Genomic DNA, 16,587 nt, shown 5'->3' with positions numbered 1-16,587 from the left:
TCCTCCTGGAATCTATGCTAGGGCACATGGAAAATAAGGAAGTGATTGGTGACAGCCAGCATGGACTTACTAAGGGTAAATCATGCCCGACAAATTTGGTGGCCTTCTATGACAGGGTTAGAGGATTGAGGAATAAAAGAAGAGCAACGGACATCATCTACCTGGATTTGTGCACAGCATTTGACACTGTCCCACTAACATCCTCGTCTGTAAATTGGAGAGACATGGATTTGATGGACGGACCACTCAGTGGATAAGGAATCAGCTGGATGCACTCAAAGAGTTGCTGTCAACGGCTCAATGTCCAAGTGGAGACCAGTGATGAGTGGCATTCCTCAGGGGTCAGTATTGGTACCAGCGCTGTTTAACATCTTTGTCGGTGACACAGACTGTGGGATTGAGTGCACCCTCAGCAAGTCTGCTGACGACACCAAGCTGCGTGGTGCGGTCGACACGCTGGAGGGAAGGGATGCCATCCAGAGGGACCTTGACAGGCTTGAGAGGTGGGCCTGTGCAAACCTCATGAAGTTCAACAAGGCCAAGTGCAAGGTCCTGCACGTGGGTCAGGGCAATCCCCGGTATCAATACAGGCTGGGTGGATAATGGATTGAGAGCAGCCCTACGGAGAAGGACTTAGGGCTGTCGCTGACAAAAAGCTCAACATGACCTGGCAATGTGCATTTGCAGCCCAGAAAGCCAACCATATCCTGGGCTGCATCAAAAGAAGCGGGGCTAGCAGGTCGAGGGAGGTGATTTTCCCCCTCTACTCCACTCTCATGAGACCCCACCTGGAGCACTGCCTTCAGCTCTGGGGCCCCCAACATAAGAAGGACATGGACCTGTTGGAGCGAGTCCAGAGGAGGGCCACGAAGATGGTGGCGGGCTGGAGCACCTCTCCTATGAAAACAGGCTGAGAGAGGTGGGGTTGTTCAGCCTGGAGAAGAGAAAGATCCAGGGAGACTTTATAGCAGCCTCCCAGTACCTAAAGGGGGCCTACAAGAAAGCTGGAGAGGGACTTTTTACAAGGGCATGTAGTGATAGGACAAGGGGTAGTGGCTTTAAACTGAAAGAGGGTAGATTTAGGTTGGATGTAAGGAAGAAATTCTTTACTGTGAGGGTGCTGAGCCACTGGAAGACGTTGCCCACAGGGATTGTGGACACCCCATCCCTGGAAGTGTTCAAGGCCAGGTTGGATGGGGCTTTGAGCAACCTGGTCTAGTGGAAAGTGTCCCTGCCCATGGGAGCAGGGTTGGAAGTAGATGATCTTTAAGGTCCTTTCCAACCCAAACCATTCTATGATTCTATCATAGAATAGAATAGGTGAAACTGCACCCCTGGGATTTCTGCAGAAGATGAGACAGAGCCAGCACTGTTAAATGACTCCAGAGAGCTCAAAACCATCCTGTGAGATGCTAAAGGTGGGTTCGCATTCACAGCAGCTGCACCAACTGCTCATCCAACTCTGCTGCCAGATGTGGGCGACCAGTCCATATGAGCAGCAGAGTTTTCTGCTCCAATTCCTCATCTCAAAACCATATCTATGAGGACTCTGGGTGCCTGGGAATCGTACCCTCCACCTCCCTCCGCAAGCTCTCCTGAGGGAGGAAGGCTGCATTTGGATGGCAGCAGACAGGAATCTTTTCTTGAGATTCCTTCAATTTACTGATAAAGGCAACCAGTGCCACCTGACTGCACATTTGGAAAGCTGTACCCTGACAGAGGCTAAAACACTTCCTTAGATACATCTTTTATCCACTAGGACAAAAACTGGCCTAGCTCCATCTATGGCCCAAATTCCCCCCTACCTGGTCTCAGTGAGCAGCACTAGCCTAAGATCAAGCAGTTTTAGAACCTTGCTACAATCAACACAACTCAGTCCTGAACTGGGGGGGGGGGGGGGGGGAGGGGGAAATCACTTAAAAATTAACAAGTTTTTTTTGTGAGTAGAAGCATCATTCCTCCTGCTTTCTCATGGTTTTGTGTCACCTTTTTACCTCTATACCACATAATCTCCTACCCCACTGTATCCCAATCTGCCCCCTGTTCTCCAGCAATCTCCCCTGTGATATCCCTGGTGGGAGATGAGGATCTTTCTTTTCCTCCCCATAGACACAAGCTATATATTTCAGCTGGGCAGGACACAGCACTTGCTCTCCCTTAGGGGGGTGGGCCCAGCATGGGCAGTTGCCATGTCCCAGCAGTATTTCTGCCTCTAGAACACAGCTTGTAGCTGAGCCCAGTTTGAGCACTTCAGTCCCCAGTAAACATGAGAAACTGGTGAGGAAGGAGGTCCCAGTCACAGTGAGACTTGTCAGACTGATCTGTGAGAGACACAGCCTGGTGGAAACCTTGCACTCACATGGGATGGTGCCAACTTTTTTTCTGAACACTGTACACCTCATCATTCAAGCACTGCACTCATAATTACACCTAAATGTGAAACACAAACTTTCTGTTATTGTCTGGTTTTCATAGAAAACCAATATATCATTCATTTCTACTGGAGGGAAAACTCCAAGCCTGACACCCAAGACACAGGCTGGGATCCAGCCTTTCAACATGGATTCAAATCTAAGCTTTTGAGTAGAATAAATATGCAGACCCATCCAGTCCCCAGTATGGCCAGTATGGTTGCAAACTGGGACATCAGTTGGCACACCCAGCACCCTAAGGTGGGAGGACCACCTACAATTACAAGGTACAGCTGGATGCAGGCGCTCGCACAAATCCCATTCGTGGCAGTGTTCAAAAAAAATCAAAACAAACCAGGAAAATATAAGATGAATTTTCATCAGAGGTCTAGAATGTAAATGTACCTAGAGCTAGCACATGTAGGTATGATCCCTCACACCAGCTGCTCGGGTCTTCCTAAACCTCACCATCTATCTTTTATTTTACCATAACTCCCCAACAGTTTGTTGCTTATCAGAGATGTGATCTGAAGTCCTACCACCGGACCAGCTCAAACACTCTGTTCTGCAGAAACCCAAGCAGCAGGCTTTCCCAAGCCGTGGGGTTTTTTGGTGCAGAGAACTTTAATAGAGCTGTCGAGCGAAAGCACTGGCTGCCTCTTGCCCCTGCCGAAATCAGGAGCAGACCTCCCGCCGAAGGCCACCCCAGGGAGCGGCTCTAATGTGAAGCAGCCTTTACCACCCATTGCAGCCGCAGCGCCGAGCTGCCGTTGCCACCTCTTCTGCTGCCACATTCATCCCGGCACCACAGATCAGGAGGACGAGCGGCATCCCATGGCCACGCTGCTGGAGTGACACCCAGGTATCCGATGGGTGGCCGGGCTCTGACCTCCCGTCTGTACGCAGTTTGGCCATCGGTGGGAAAGCTCTGCGTCGCTGTGGGTTGGGAGGATGGGCGAGGGGGGGGTTCAAAGAACATTTGAGAGGCAAATCCCCTGGGAGCTGCTCTCGCCATGGGAGGGACCCAAGAGATCTGGATTAATTTGCTTGTTTGCTTTCAGTTTACTTCTTGCGACCTCACAGTAAACCGCTTAACCTTGTAGGCAATAAAGCGAGATGCCAGCATTTTCAGCTTATACTATTCACACTATGCTCTAATCTAGTTTGCATGTCCGGTCCTGTCATTAGCTGGAGGAAACACTAATCCAAGACAGTAGAAAAGAAGGAGTAAAAAAATTGTTTCTGGAAACGCAATGATTCTAATGGCAAATGTTCGTTATCTAGACCCACAGCCGAGTTAAACTGAAACATATTATAGTCCATGAAAAAAAAAGTTTTAACCATATGTTTAGTCATTTGTGAGCTCTTGATCCTAACACACAACATAAGCTGCAATATCAGTGTCAGAAGTGCCTGATTTAAAGCACGAGAGGCAGAGTTACATGAAGTCAAGTTAAAATCACTTCTGCAAGTTCACAGACAGAGACCTTCGTGTGGAGTGACAGGTACGGGGGAACATATCCCAGGGTTTGTGCAGGAGGGGAGGAAGAGGGAAGTTTATTTCATTAAAAGTTTTTCTGTGAGATTGGCTGGGGAGAAGATGATATAGCTGGGGGGAGGACTGAGACAGCTAAAGAATAACACATGGTATGCTTTCAAAACATACAGCAACATGTGACATTCGTCTGCAAGTCTGGCGCTGAGGAGCCTGTGGTCTGGCAGCAGTGAGAATTTCTGCTTTTTATTTCTTAAACCATCGCAGGCATTTGAACTAAGCCCCCCACCTAATAGTCTGAAGAGAAGAACATAAAATCAGATTTTACGTACCGTACTCTCAGTCAGCCATTTTCTCAGCGGATTTTTATCCTCCAACTCAATTCCCACATCATTAAAGTGATGCTGTCTCTTTAAAACACAACGCGGTACCGTGCCAAAGCCTGCAATAAGAATCACTGGCACCAAAACAGTCAAAGCACAGAGCTTAATTCTCTACTTAATAAGACAATTAAAGAAGAGTATTTGGATACAGCAGTCTGCAAGTACCAACACAGAGCACTGATGTCTCCAAAGGCATGTTGATCTGAAGGCTTTATCAGAAAGCATCTGTCGCAACCAGATGCCATCAACACCTGAGAAAAGTGGGAAATAAAGTGGATTAACGTGGCTGTGATACACACAAAGGTTTGCAGTGCCCAGGTCCCTATTTATGAGCATTTTAGAGGGTGCACAACACAGTGCCCTGATGCAAAATGCACGTACACTAAAATAAACTAAAATATATGTACACAGCTGCCTTTGTTAAAAAAAAAGAAAGAAGATGAAAAAAAAAACAACCTTGTGGAATTAACCCAAATTACAATGGAATTAAAAGTGCTGTGTATTTAGTATCTTCACTGCCATAATCATAAGAAGGCTTATAGGAAGGCTGTTTTTAAGCACTGTGCTTTCACAGATGCCTTAATATACATGGGTGAATTGAGGTACGCAGATGAACACAGGCACCAATGTTTGCTCATATGGAGTCTCTTGACCATATCTGCCTCTAACTTTCCAATCAAATTATTCTCAGATGTCGTCTCCTAGCCAGCTTCATCCTGCAGAGCTGAACCAAAGTTAGAGAAAAAGATAACGACAGCGATATAAGAACTAATTAGTCATTTGATTAGCTGGCGAGAAGACAGGGTGCTGCAGTTTTGTGACCTCAAAATGCCACCGATAACCTTAAAACTCCATCTCAAGGGTGTCCAGAAATCTGTAACCTCCAGGGAGAGAGGGAGAAATGGGTGATGCCTGAACTCCATTAGCTCACATGAGATGTTGAAATAGCATAGACATTAAGTCAAGGAGAGGTGTGACATTTGAAGCAATCAGCCAGCAAAAGAGCACCTGCAGCACTGCACTTTGTTTGAACTGCTGCACCAACGGCTCCCCACCCAGCCTACACGGGAGCTTCGTGGGGATGCGTGATTTACGACACCCAGAAGGCACGCTGTTTGGCGCGCGAGAAGCACAGACTTCATCCTAGCAGCTAACAACACGTAGCAAGAGGGGAAAAAAACCCAACAAAAACCCAACTGCTTCCTCTCCCTTACAGGAGGGCTAACACCCAGCCAGCCCCAGGGTGGCAGCCCCTCAGCCACGTCATTCCAGGAGAAGAGAGTGGCCGAGGAAAGGAGGGAAAAGCCACTTTGAAGAGGCCATCCCGAGTGGTTGCCGCCTTCACCTCCACCGGAGGGTCCTACGCTGCACTGAGAAGTTCTGCTCCTGGTAAACCCCATGAACATGCTGCTTATTCCACGTGCAGCCACAGGAGGGGGGACTGGGGTGAAGCCAGGAGGTCTCTCTAGGCTGCAAAGTTGCGTCTTCAACAGCAAAGGAGGAAGACACCAAAATGGCCAGGGCTAGGGGTCCCAAGTTATTTTGTGCCCCTTTCCTTCAGCCTGACGGCTGGAGCACATCATCATCTGACTGCACCCAAAACACTAAAAATTGCCAGCCTGATCCGAGGCAGCGCCTCTCCTGCAAACCATCAGCCAGTGTGGAGGCACCCAAGGTGACCTGAAATGGTCGAACCTGAAAACAGCCCAGAAAGGATGGCAGAAAGTGACTCCGGCTCACTGTCAGTGAGTTTCCCCCACCAAGAAAGCCCTGCTCATCTCCCACCTTCGACAGTTTGGATGGCGTCTGGCTCTCGGGTATCTCTACCCTGAGAAGAGATTAAAGGAAATGAATGCCTTGGCAAAGATCCCCCTGCCATCTGCACCGCTGGAAATGCCCTCTGGAAAGCAAAGGAGGAGGATCCCTCACCTTGCACGCTCCTGGGAGAATGGTGCAACCTCCAGCGGCTGCCGGTGCTGCCCCGTTTCATCCCCGTCCCCTCGACGCAGATCCAGACCTGCCTTCACCGCCCACCTCCCGCCATGGGCTTTGTCCCAGAGGGATGAACCCACCTCCAGCACCAGCGAGTTTCTCAGAAAAAGTCCAACGCATAGTTTAAATTTTAGCAAGCCCCGCCAGAGACCTTGGAGTAAAATGCAGAAGTAGGAAGATTTTTTTGAATAGAAAATAGAGATAAAGAGTGCTGCAGCAGCGTCAGCCGTTAGGTGCGGGCTTTGCCGAGACAATGCAACCCCAATATGCACAATGTTTTCCCCTTCATTCCCTTTTCTTTAAAAAAATTGGGGGAAAGACTCCAACAACACGCACATAAATCAAAGGCAAAAAATTAGCCATGGACATGGTTTGGTAAAACATGTACTATGCTCAGGTCTGTATTCCCTTACAGTTCTGAGAAGGGAAGATCAAAAAAGTTAGGAACACAGTTACTGCAGTTTACAAAGGAATTTGAGACTTCCATATCTGACTTATTGTGAATTGGAACAAACCCCAAAAACGCTGAAATTCTCCACAACAGGAATTTTAAAACAATCACTTGGAGCCTACTGGAAAATCAATTTTATTGCTACTGTATTTCCTACAATGGAATTATATTTTAAAATTCTAAATAGACACTTATTTCAACACAAAACCTGAAAAAAAAAAAAAAATGAATTTTTAACACTCAGAAAGCTCTCTCATCTCTTTTTTTCTGCCACTTTTGGACAAAACTGACCTGATTTTGCAAGAGATTTTAGCGTTGATGACGCCAGATATTGGAATATGACTCCATCAACGAGCCCTACTCAGGAAATACCAAACCTGTGGTTGCCAAAGCAACATAATTAACTTGATCACGGAACATACACTGTGCACCACTTCCCAAATGGCCCTTTAACACCCAGCTAAATCCTTGGCTTGAATAGCATATCAGGATGAATTTCTCCTCTGAGTTCTTCAAGAACACGCAAAGCAAAAGGAGAAGTTGTCAAAATTACTAAAAGCCAAGTACGACTCTGCTCCCCGGCCAACAGTCCCCTGGGCTTGAAGAGGTCAAGGAGCAATTCTTGAGCTTACTCCCATGACTAATGGCTGTAGCAATCATGGAAACACATGGTCCTGTTACATGGAGCAAACACATTTTGTAAAGCTTCACTTTTAATTCATCTACGTTACCAAATTTAAGAGGTTTGGTTCCTTTGTGGCATAATCACTAACTTTCTTACTACCTGGGCAGGGAGGCCCCGATGTTGATGCTAAACCTTGACCCTGGGGCTACAAACTTCAAAACCTGAATATGCTGTCACTACCTCAATGTGTACAATGTATCAAAAATAAGCTTCTGTCTGTTCATTTGGGGGAAAAAAAAAAAAAAAAAGAAAAAGTAAGAAAAAGAAAAAAATTGAGTGATGGGCTTTCAGCCTGTCATCAGACCACAGTGACCTCAATTTTTTGAGAAATAAAGTCAAAATCTATTCTTATCTTCAGAGATTCAAGATGTATTTATGTGTCAAACTTTCTCCCCCTTGTCCTTAGCCTTTGGGAAGCACACTAAAAATGATATCAAAGCCTGAAAACCCTGCGATCACATTCGCATTCACCTTTGACCCAGGACGCCTATAGCTCTCACCAGCTCCTCTGCTCTTCCTCACCATACGGCGAAGACGGCAGGTCTGGGAGCAGCCCACAGCGAGCTGTTCAGGATGAAATAAAGGCCACTTTGCATAGCAAAACCACGCTGCTCTGCTCAATTTTTAAAGGCCAAAAAACTTTACTTTGGCAGTTTTCTGCTTCTTTATATTCTTGAAGGCTGTTTTACCCGCATCTTCCTCTCCTTACACACAAATATTTGATTATTCTCTTTGAAATGTCTCTGTAACATCTACAGGAATAAGATCCCGAATGCAAACACTGATTGATTCTTTCTTAGCCATCAAATGTGCTTACACAGCAACTACACACAGCAAATGCACACAAATCTCACATTTCACATTTAAAAATATGAACATGTTGTGGCTTTTTTTTTTCTTACTCAAACATAATGAATGAGCTTAAATATTAGAACTTGAAATTATTAAGTAAATCATGGCACCTGTAAAGCTTCTATTTGCATAACATTAATTCATGATGGCATGTAAAACAAATTCATCACTCTCACTATATTGTAGTCTGATTTATGTTGGAATTGGAAAAAATAAAAATCACGAGCACAAAATTATGTTGACAAGATGTACGTGCTCTTCGAAGCCCAAGGTTTTTTTTTCTGAAGCATCAAAACAACTAAATTATGGGAAAGAGGGCTGGGAGAAAGCATCTTTAAAATGAATAACACACTAGCATCACACATACACACTCTCCAGTTATTAATGTCAAGCATGGTGAAGATACTCTAGAAAATCATTACCATTCATAGCTACTAACAGCCATTAAATTTCAATCAATTCAACTTAACACAAGTGTACTTCAGCAGCCCTTACAGTTCCTTATAGAGGTGGCTCAGAAAGTCCTGTCTGACTTATTGCATTGTCCACTGCACAAAGAGGCATTGCTGAGGATTGCTCTGAAAAGGAGCTATCTTGGTGTTGGGAACTGATGCTCCTTTAACACCGTTGCAATCAACAGACCTTGCTTTTAAAGAAGGTACCGTAGAAGGGGCTCTAATAAGACTCCACAGGTCAGTATGGAGGGGAGCAATATACTGATTTTAGCCAGGGATTCTGCTTTTCAAGCTGAAAAAAAATTTGGTGGGATGTTTGAGGGGGGTTTCAATGAATTTTCATAACAGAATCAAACTGCTTAACACAGTGCTAGACAACTCCCAGGTGATCCACTTGCTCGAAGAGAATATAATCACTAAATATATGGGACATTTAAAGAAAAAAAAGGATTTAACTTCCAGAGGCTGGATATTTAAAGCTGCCAGTGTGGAGTATAAGCCACAGCGCTGCGATGTTACAGCATCTCCTACTCATCTGAATTGCATTTGTAACACTGGAAGTTTTTCCGCTGCTACGGCAGGAATTAAGCTGTGCAGCTGACCAGCCCTGGCAGAGCCTGGGGAGGACCAGCCGGTCCCCTGCTGGGGTCCCTGTCCCCTCATGGCAGGGCTGAGGGACGGTGACCCCAGGGTGCTCATCACCGAGGGGCTGGACCCACAGTGGCTTCCGCTGTGCAGCAGAGCATCCCAGAGAAGACGTGTTCCTCTGGAAAGATTTCATTAGTTTCATTTGAATGAATTCTCTACAGTAAACCCCCACATTTCACAGGGGATAGAAGACTTTTTCATTACTTTTTTTTTTTTTTTTTTTTTAAACAGGAGCCCAGATTTTCCCAGCAGGGTTCATTCTGCTGGGCACAAAGTCCTTTCTCCAGATTTAGAGGCCCTTTAATATTGGAGGTGTGTATTCCTACAGAACGGAGAGTCACTCAGTGCACAGAAAAACAGATGCAGTCACAGATGTGCAATCGCTGTAGCTGAAATTACAAGCTCAAGTACGGATGCCCTTTTGTGGCTTTTAGCTCATCCCTTAAAAGTATCAGCACTGGTAGTACTACTCATTATGAGGTATTTGGGACTATGCTACAGAACTCTATGGTTTTCCTTCCCCTGGGATTTACACCTTAGCATTTAACACAGAGCAGCAGTGAAGTCCTTTGGAATCAAGAAACACCCAAGAAATCTCTCAGGCAGATATATGCTCCATTTTAACTCATTTCCCTACACTTACAAGCTGCACTAAATGAAATAAAATTAATGTTAAAAAGGGCCTTTATTGAAAAATCTTCCAGTGACAGGATCAGAAAGTGCCAGAGTTCAAGTAAATCGTTCCATGGAAAATGTTAGCAAAGCTTAATCATACTGGAAGCCACATTTAATTACAGCTTTTTAAGTCCATCTGGGAAAAAAGAAGAGACTTAAATATGTCACCTGAGATGATCTAGATACTGAAACTATTTGTAAGTTAACAAAAGCATTTGCATCACAAAGCCCTCTGGGGCAGCACCACGGCAAAGCAGATGTGTAATGAACAAGGATCACAGCACCAAAACAATCAGGATTGTAAATAACCACTACTAATCTGCAATCATTTAAATTTGGGTTTAATTGCTAAGCAGCAAATACATTTCATTCCTGAAGATGTAAATGCTCTGCGGAATACACACTTTAAGGTATTTAGCGGCAGAAGCGCCACAGTCAAGAATCTGAATGTCAGGAGGGCAGAGAAGAAGAGACAAGCAGCAGGGCTGGATCTGCCAGGAGATCACAACATTAAACAAACTTTTCCCTGGAAGAGAATTAATAATGCAGCCATCCCCACTGTATGTACTGTAAGTGCTGCAGGAGCGACACAATGACGCACATGGGAGGCAAGAGGGTAGTGACTATAGAACAAAATTCAATCTAGTGCTAATGAATAAAAAGTTCCTTTTATTTCTCTGTTGTTTTTGGTTCATTAAATTTTCCACAGATTTGCAGAGAAGAAAACGTGATCAATAAACCTTGACAAAAGTGAACATGTGAAAAAGGCGAGAGAAAGGCACAGGAAGATAAAAGTGATATCCCGATCACAGATTTCAGAGGCAGATGACCAGAGCTTTGGGCTGCTGAATAATCTGAATAGACCATCATTTCTTTACAGCCTTTTACTTTCTTTTCCCTGACTGTTGGAACTCTTCATTCAATACAATAGTAAATGCACTAAAACTTTTTTTCTTATGCTAATGGTTGAAATCAGGCGCTCACAGTTAAAACACACTTCCCACCAACTTGTTTTCTTTAAAAAAAAAAAAAAAAAAATTAACCTATTCAAGTTAAACTAAAATGTCAAAGGCAGCTTAAGGCTTACTCTCACCATTCCTCAAAATTAATGGTTTTCTCCCCAGCAGATACAAAAAGAAAAGACTTGAATAAGGATAAAGCTGCTAAACTCTTTTCATATGAAAAAGAACACTTAGAAAGTAAAAAGAAATACATCCAGTACAAAGATCCCGGTACCTACAGCTCTAATTTGCATTGTTTCCTCTTGGAATATTTATAATTGCAGAAAGGTGACAGTCAATCGCGAATAATTGTGAGATGATGAGAAAAGACTCACCGGTGACTAATGTGTTTGGGCAGCCATGCCCAGGACAGTACCAGAAACACTTCCATTCGTTACTATGGGGGCCCAGAGCAGCCTATTTTCAAATGTTTTCTAATTTGGGTGTCCACTTCCAGGCACCAAGGCCTCTTTTTCAGTGGCACTGAATATTCACAAATCCCAAACAATTTTTATGGCTCTGAACTTTTGAATTACAGGGCAACAACTTTCCTGTTCTCTTCATGCAGCACATTTCAGCTTTTGTGTATTCAGTTTGGTTTTGTTTACAAGAAGTTAAAGGGTATGGGGTGCGGTGTTACAGGAGATGAGTGTGAACGAAGAAAAGTTCTGTGGCCTCTCCTGGACTATACACATCTAACACGTATTGACTCCCAGCTGGAACTGGCCTGCAGAAAATTAGACCCGATTACCCAGTATTTCCATTCCAGTCCCTTGTTCACAAGGGAAACCTGCAATTTTGCCTCTTCAACTATCAAGATTATGGTGTGAGATCCGGTTCTTATTACTTGCACACCAAATACCAGTAAATGTCTAGAAGATGCACGTACATGGGAGCTGCTGTATACCTGGGTCAAAACCCATACATCTTACATGCATGCACACATGCGTGTACATATAGGTGGAGATGCACAGGCACACATGTATTATTTCTCTTTGAACACTATGCCTTCTTGCCGTCATTCATACTAGGAGTCATTCTTTGCTATTATTTTATTTAGTGTTGATTTAATTCATTCCCAAAAACCTCCTGTTGTTTTGGTTTTCTTTAAAAGGGCCCTGGGAACAGAGCTGAAGCAAACCCTAAATACCACTTAATGCTTTGTGGCAAGTTGTCCAAATGCGCAACTGTTTAAAATATTTACCCAGGTATATAAGGGGGTTGTGCAGCTCTCAAACAATGCTCTGGAATCTTTCCCATCAGTAAAAAAAGCAGACAAAAAGCAGAGACTGCTTAACCTCAATGCCTCAACAGCAAGTGAGAAGTGCAAATATCGCATTTCTATAAAGCCCTGGCAGCTTCATAGAAATGGAGTGGCAACTAATTAGTTTGATGCTATAGTCACATCTAATGTTCCTAAGTAGCTTCTTTGAAAAAACTCGCTGCCTTGAAATCCTTGGCCAGATTATTAAGTGGAGGCTTTGTGATGGAGCAATAGATAGGTGTTTGCTGCACAAATACATACAGATTTTGGTCGCTGCTTACTGAATCCACTGCCTTCGCTAATCTGCACTGGAAACTTCACTATGAACAGAGCACTTCTCAGAGTACAAAAGCATGAAGTATCTGTGTACCTTTCAGACTACAGGGCAAACAACTGGCTTACAGTAGGCCACCAAAACCAGGGGGAGGCAGTTGACCAAGTGTCCTCTGTACTTACCAGCAGAAAATGAGGATAATGCTATTGATACTAGGTCAGATGCTCTCCTGTATCCTCAGACAAAAAAGATGGGGCCAGAGGACTGGAAAACTCATTAGAAAAAGTCAAACTCTCTAAATAGAAATAAAGTATCAGGATCATGAAAAACGTATTTTCAAGTTACACAGTGATGTAGTGATCACATAACCCTTCCCCTGCACAGCTGATCACAGAGCCTCAGCGCCTGTACAGCTTCTATACAAATATGCCACTGAAAGGGAAGCTGTGGTATAAACCTTTGAGATCGTCAGAATCACAGAAACCATAGTCAAAAATGGTTCTTTGCCATAGAAGTTTCAACTGGTTTTCAAAACAACGTCAAAAATTCTGGTCATTATATATATGCCGCAAAAAGGCTGCCTTTCCCAAATGCGACTTCAGTGTTCAGTGTGACATTAGGGAATGCTGGCTGCTGCGTATTGGATATCTGAGGTCAAGTTCTGTTTTCTTTTATACAAGTATAAACTGGAGTAGCTTCAATGAAATTACACTAGATTTATACTGGCATATGCATCTAGTTCAAATTCTTCTACGGCTCTAATTTTTCTCTAAATGAATGACCTAACACAAACAGTATTTGTCCATCTGTATACATCCCCCTTTGACACACTGAAAAAAAGACATTGAAAGGAAGTTGGAAACAGTCCTCGAGATCTGTTTTTCTTTGAAGAACAGCAGTTGCGTTTCTGGGCGCTTCAAAGTCACATACTTTAAGCAATAACAACATTCAAGATCGAGTGAATCTTACCTCACCTTGCTTTAAAGATTAGCTCTTTCACAAACATACACCAGAGGCTTGGATATACACATACCCGTAGATTAACAGTTCATCTTCAGTGGATCAGGCACTTTTCAGTGCTACAGATAGGTCATGTTTTCAATCAAATGACAAATTTCCAAGAGTTGTTTACAGTGGAAAAGCCATAATGAATTTCATTCACTTCCTAAAAGTTGTCAGTTTCGCAATAACGTTCAATATGACATTTTTATTGCAATTCAAAGTTTGACAGGTGTCAACATTTCCTGAAGTTCCAGCCAAAATACAAATTACCATATCTGCCCATCAGAAAAGTTGAACCAACCCAATCCGCCAACTGTAGTTGCTGTATGCAGCAATTGCCGTGCATTTCAAACATCCCAGGAGCATAAACAATTATTTAGCAGGATCCTCTGTTCCAGGTGAATGTAGTTTCTTTTCTAGTGAAGTTAAGTGAATTAGGTTTAGAACTAAAAAACCCCAAACCTTTTCTTTTTTAAAGCAAGGTAGCTAGAACAAACAGATCAAATCAGCAAGTCTTAGAACAAATCAGTCTATTGCATTTCTGTATATTTTGAATTTCACGGCTTATTTACCTTACTTTTTTGGCACCAACTCCACGGTGCGTGCCAACACATTATTTGTTTAAATGCTGTTTTACGCAGCATGCTAGTCGAACGTTTACTTTCAAATTCTTGTACGTCCCAAGAGCCTCAGTTGCAAAAAAAAAAAAAAAAAAAAAAAAAAAGATAAAATAAAATAAAAAAGCGAAGGGGATTGGCAGGGGGTGGACAAAGTTTTACAACTAGCGCCTTTATCTGCGGCTGTAAAAATACAAACACGACACTCCTAGGAAATGCTAATTTCTCTACGCACAAAGGTGGGCACGGAGGTTTCCAGTACCTGGAGCTGTACGAAACACGAGGGCATCTCTAGGAAGGCACCGAGTTTCGCTGGCTGGGCCCGCGGTGACCCCCACGCCCGGACATTTCTCCCCCGCACACACGTCCCGGGGGGCGAAGCCGGCCCCCGGCCCCGCGGAGGGGACGCGGCTTTGCGCGCACCGCGCACCGCACCGCGCACCGCGCACCGCACCCGCGGCGGGGGCGCAGCCCCGTCCCGGGAAGTTCTAAAGCGCAGGCTGCAGGTTAGCGGTACCAGAATGTAAATATACATACATACAGAAAAGCCCTTAACCATCGGAAAAGCCGGCAGCGGGGCCAGCGGCAGGACCACTGATAAACCACCCGAAGCCCCTGCGCTGGAGAAGTCAGGTTTCCCGGGAACTGATGGCAATCACTTGAGGCAGAAAAGGCATCTAGATGAGCCCACCTCCCTCCCCTCCTCCCCGATTGTTTTAAAGCCACCGAGTCCGGGGGAAAAACTCTCAACTCTCTAAGTCCTTAATAGGATTGGAGTCCGGGTCTCTCCAAGCCGCTCCTCATCACACAGGGATCAAGTTGCAGCGGGGAATTTTTTAAATTCCTCAGCAAATATACTTGTCGAAAGATTGCCCCTCCCGGGGGGGTGGGGGGGGGGGGCAACTTTTTTTTTTTTTTTTTTTTTTTTTTTAAAAGGCGAACTCACTGCTGGCTTTGGGGAGCCCGGCTATCCTCCGGCACCCGGGGCAAGACGGTCCCGGCAGCGGCTCGGGGCTGGGACTGTCACCGCAGCCCCCGGGAAAAACAATGGCCGTGGAGGCACGGCCCAAAGCCCGGGCCCGGAGGGCTCGGGGGGGTCCGGGTGGGGGCACGCACACGCACAAACACACACACACACACAGACACGGACACCCGCGCCGCATCCGCCCGGCTCACCTGCGGGGGAGTGGGGGGGGCCACACGGGACGGGACCCCCCCCCCCCCCACTCGGGGGCACTCGCTGCGAGGAGAGCCCCTCGCAAAATTTCTACCCTCCCTCACCCCACCCCGACGCAGGGCACCTCTGACAAAAGCGGGAGAAGAGGGAGGGGGGTGAAAAAAAAAAAAAAAAAAAAAAAAAAAGAAAAGAAAAAAATAGCAAGCACAATGAAAAGACACAATAAGCATCAACTTTACCCCAAAAGCGGAGCAGCAAGTTTTCAGCAGGCGAGCGGTTGCTGCGGAGCGGAGCTGCTCCTCCGGACCCCCATCATAAACTTGGGGGAGGGGGGCGTGGGAGGGACTTTCCCTCCGTCCTTCCCTTTTGTGCCTCTCCCCCCCCCCCCGGCTCCGCTCCTCGCCAAAAGCTGCCGCGAATCCCGGCGGCGGCGCGGTGCTCTCCCGGGCTGCTGCCGCGGAGCGGTTCCGCGGAGGCGGGCGGGGATGGAGGGAGGGAAAAGGAGGGAGGGAGGGAGGAAAGGAGGGAGGGAGGGAGGGATGGGGGGGGCCAGGGGCAGTTTGGAGAGGTGCGGGGCGCCGCGGCTGCAGGGCGGCTCCTGCTGCCCATCAGCCCGGGCCGGCGGCGGGACACGGCGCGCACACACAGACACACTTATTTATCTATCTATCTATATATACACATACATACACGCAGGTTGAAGTTGAGCAGCCTGCAGGGAAGACGCTGGAGCGCTTTCAAGCCCTGACACAGGACGAAAACTGACTGTAGGGTCTGTTTTCTCCTCCCCCCCCCCCCCCTTTTAGAAAAAAAAACGAGGGGGGGGGGGGATATCAAAACCTTCCCACCCTTTCGGCGCGGGAGCAGCGGGCCGCTCCGGATCCTCGCCCATCCCCTTTCATCCCGGCTCACTCCCTCGCCTCGGCCACCCGCAACATTTTGGGTGCGGGGCTTTCTCGCAGCCGGGGTGGGGGGATCCGCTTCCCCAGCCCCGGGCGGCTCCGGAGCGGGGCCGCCGGCAGCCTCCCCCCCCCCCCCCCCCCCCCCCGCCTCCAGCCCTCAGCTGGAGGGCATCTGCAACAAACCGACAAAAATCCCCCCTTCTTCGGGAGAAGTAGCCCCCTCCTCCGAACAACAAAAGTTTGGCCTTGTGCAGATTCACTCGCGCAGAGAGGCGGGGATGGAGCTGGGGGGGGTGGTTTTCC

At 46.2% G+C, this 16,587-nt stretch overlaps 1 protein-coding gene across 3 annotated transcripts in view; it reads right to left on the bottom strand.

Annotated features, from left to right (window-relative positions):
• GLI2 (GLI family zinc finger 2) overlaps nucleotides 1-15,764 on the bottom strand; it is a 197,386-nt gene extending 181,622 nt beyond the window's left edge. For all 3 annotated transcript variants that reach the window (XM_049804253.1, XM_049804263.1, XM_049804273.1), the window contains exon 1: nucleotides 15,622-15,764. The gene's annotated coding sequence lies outside the window, so the exon portion shown is untranslated. The remainder of the gene's footprint in view (nucleotides 1-15,621) is intronic.
• Nucleotides 15,765-16,587: the final 823 nt, after the last annotated feature.

This window comes from Accipiter gentilis, chromosome 1 (assembly GCF_929443795.1).
Source record: "Accipiter gentilis chromosome 1, bAccGen1.1, whole genome shotgun sequence".
NCBI lineage: Eukaryota > Metazoa > Chordata > Aves > Accipitriformes > Accipitridae > Astur > Astur gentilis.
The sequence above is the reverse complement of the archived record's forward strand: the minus strand, read 5'-3'. Positions and strand labels throughout refer to the sequence as shown.